Genomic DNA, 3,429 nt, shown 5'->3' with positions numbered 1-3,429 from the left:
CATGCCAGGCACTTCTCCTCATTTCAAGGATGGTATCATAGGGCTCAAGGCCATCAGAAATATAGTCAGCTCAAGATGTCACTTGAGGGAATTGAACCCGGGTGGGAAGGATAACAGTCTTTGCACACAACCATCTGGGCTAGACCCAATACATGATATGCTGCAGGATCTTACCAACATCATGCTTTTTTTAACATTAGATACAATTCTCAGTTTTATGTTTCTTGTTGATGTCATCCTATGCTGTCTGCAGAAGTTGATGTTCCTGTTGTAGGGGGACATGTGGGTGTTACAATTCTTCCACTTTTTCCACATGTATATGACTTTGTTGGATCCTCATCTTGAGTTTTTTCTTTACTCTTGGATATTAGAAGATTAATTTATCAAAGATAAAATGAGATCATAATTACCTACCCTTCAATACAGTTAAAAAGGGAACTAACACTTTTTTGTTTTGATAATTCTTTTTAGGCAACACCAAAGCCAAACTCTGTATTGTCTGAGGAGGACATTAAAGCCTTGACAAAGCGCACACAGGATGGAGGAACTGAAGTTGTTGAAGCAAAAGCAGGGAAAGGTTCAGCCACACTGTCTATGGCGTAAGTTTATGTTTTGGTCCTCTATAGTGGCTAATATGCATTCATATCTTTTGAATGTTTTTTTATTCTTATGTGACTATCTAGAGTGCTGAATTTTTCATCTTGATGCAGTAGTTGGAGTCAGATAATCTTATCATGGTGTGTGCTTCATGATTTCATGCTTGGCATGCAACATGATTTCATGCTTGATAAGTACCTAATCTGAGATTCACTGTCAATGAGAATATGGCATGAAGGAGCTTCTTTCTCTTTATCTGAATCTTGTACTTCATACATTTGCATGTCTCAAATCTTTTGCCTTAAGCTTAGGTACTTATCCTACATGAAATCATGTAGCATGCATGTCTCAAATCTTTTCCCTTAGGCTTTCTCATTTGTGTGAAACTCAGCGGGTGCTTTTAACCTGTGAGGTTTGACCGATGGATTGTTGCCTTTCATTTACCTTAGTTTGATTGAAATGTTCAGAGTTAATCTAGATTCTGCATGCAAATATCCTTCCCTAAGAAAAGCCATGAGTCTCTTCAAGGATGTTATTCCTTCTTAAACATAAGATATGTCAAATGGATCCCGCAAAAGTTGTGTGCTTGATGATGGGTAAATCTGGGTATGAGATTTAGAAATTTGCACTTACATGTATGCTTGTGGTTGCAATTCACAGATAGGCGCATAGCATCCATTCATTACCTCATCTTGAGCATTTGAGCATGGTTCATGCAAAAAACATTGCTGGTCAGTTAAATCCATTAGTTGAAAACTTGGAAGTGAAGAGTAGTGTTGTAGTCTTCTCAATGTTGATGAATGCTTTTTGAGACTTCAAAATGTTTAGACATGCAATTCCTTTTTCATCTTGCTCCTGTGTTCTCAATTTTTTTTTTTCTACTGTTTTTTAAGGCCAAATATAAACCATGGGATATATATTTTTACCCTGAAGACCTCCAAATCATTTGGAAAAGGAGGTGCTGCAGCAAAAGAGATGGGTTGAATTTGTTGTTTGGATGGACTCTATGGTATGTAATCTTAGTTGGATTTCCAATATACTTTTAAACCATATTTTCATTTTATTTTTTAGTACTATTAGATATTATATCTTACCTCATTTTATGGTTAACATTGTATAACAAAAACATGCGTTGTGTTATGTAATTAATACTAACATGTAATATTGATTTTTTTTGTCAGAATGCTATAGGTAATGATTGCCAAGACGATGATCCAAATTATGTTCAACATATATCAGGAGATGATGAGGATGAGGATGAGGATGATGGTGGTGAAGGAGGAGATGATGATGATAGTTGCGGTGTTGGTGATGATGTGGATCAGAGTAATGAGGATGGTCAAGATGATCATGAGGATGATCTTGGTGGTGGTAGCTAGGCATGCACATGCATTGTTTTTTATGAAGAAATTATTGTGTAGAATGACATTGTTATGTTTAGATGGGTGTTGTGAATTTACCCTATATCAATGAGACATTTTGATTTTGTAATCATACGATGAGTTTGATTTATGTATGTTGTTAATTTATCATAGAATAACGATATTCATGAAATATTTTGATTTGTTAATCATATTTTAATTTTAGTTGTTTTGATTAAAAATAATACTTATTTTATTAGTATTATGTTGCTATTTTATACATGTTTTGAAAATTGTTAATGACACATTGTTATTTTTTTGGATGGATGTTGTCAATTTCTCTTAAATTTCTTTACAAATGATTTTGAATTGTGATATCTGCTTTAATTATATTTAGAAACTATCATATATTTCACTATGAATCTATAAAGGGGGTCATATATGTAAAGAAAAATATACTCTATATAAGAAGTCAAATGCGGATGTAACCATGGATGCAAAATTGAAAGTAAAATTGGATGTTAAACTAGGAATTAATACAAAATGCAAACAATTGACATACAAAGTGTTTTAAATTAGAAGTGAAAAATTGTGCAATAGTTGACACAAAGAAGGGAACAAAACATGGCATACAAAAGGATATCAAATTGGGCAAAAACAAGGACACATAAATGGGCACCAAATTAGATGCAAAAAAAGACAACAACTAGATGTAAAATAAGATGCAAAGTTGAGCGTTAAAAAGAAACAAAAAACGTTACAAATTAATATGCCAAATGATGATGCAAATAATGGTGTAAATTTGGGATGCAAACTTGGGTGCAAAAAAGGAAAAAAAAAAGATGTAAGAAAAGACATAAAACAAGATGAAAAATGGGGCTGAAAAAAGGTGAAACCAAGGATGCCATATTGGATGTAAAAAATGATTCCTAATCACATGAAAATTTAGGCTCGAACTCAAACACATAATTATATGCAAATGTGGACACAAAATGAGGCAAAAAAAGATGCAAATTTGGATGGTGAAACGATGTAAAATTAGACACCAAAAAAATGCAAAATTGGATGAAAAAGTCGGTGTAAATAATGGTGCAACATTGGACACAAGTAGACACAAAAAAATGGTGCAAAAAGGGGCATAAAATAGCTTAAAATTGGATGCAAAACTTGGTGCAAAAACAAATACAAAAGTAGATGTAAAAAATGGCTCTAAATTGAATGTACCATTAGACACAAAATAAGATGCAAAGGTGGACACAACACATGACTCAACATAAGATGCAAATATAAATGCAAATTTCGATGCTCAAAATGATGTAACATTAGATGCAAGAGATGGTGTTAAAAATGATGCAAAATTGGATGAAACAAATGACGCAAAATATGGTGCAAAATGAGATGGGAAAAATGGAGACAAATCAAACGTAAATGTGGATGTAAAAAATGGTCCAAAAAAAGATGCAAAAATGGG

The 3,429-nt window shown here is 33.3% G+C and overlaps 1 long non-coding RNA gene across 2 annotated transcripts; it reads left to right on the top strand.

Moving 5' to 3' along the window:
• The first annotated feature begins 474 nt into the window (after nucleotides 1-474).
• On the top strand, nucleotides 475-2,155 carry LOC149164526 (uncharacterized). 2 transcript variants are annotated; one of them, XR_016260700.1, is made up of 4 exons: nucleotides 475-599; nucleotides 1,258-1,328; nucleotides 1,491-1,606; nucleotides 1,779-2,155. It is a non-coding gene; the product is annotated as an uncharacterized LOC149164526 (long non-coding RNA). The 2 variants fall into 2 exon arrangements; XR_016260701.1 differs by lacking the exon at nucleotides 1,258-1,328 and having other exon boundaries at nucleotides 476-599.
• The last annotated feature ends 1,274 nt before the right edge of the window (nucleotides 2,156-3,429 follow it).

Source organism: Pinus tabuliformis, chromosome 5_1 (assembly GCF_031772625.1).
Source record: "Pinus tabuliformis cultivar Carrire ecotype Pingquan chromosome 5_1, CPIR1, whole genome shotgun sequence".
Classification (NCBI taxonomy): Eukaryota; Viridiplantae; Streptophyta; class Pinopsida; order Pinales; family Pinaceae; genus Pinus; species Pinus tabuliformis.
The sequence above is the reverse complement of the archived record's forward strand: the minus strand, read 5'-3'. Positions and strand labels throughout refer to the sequence as shown.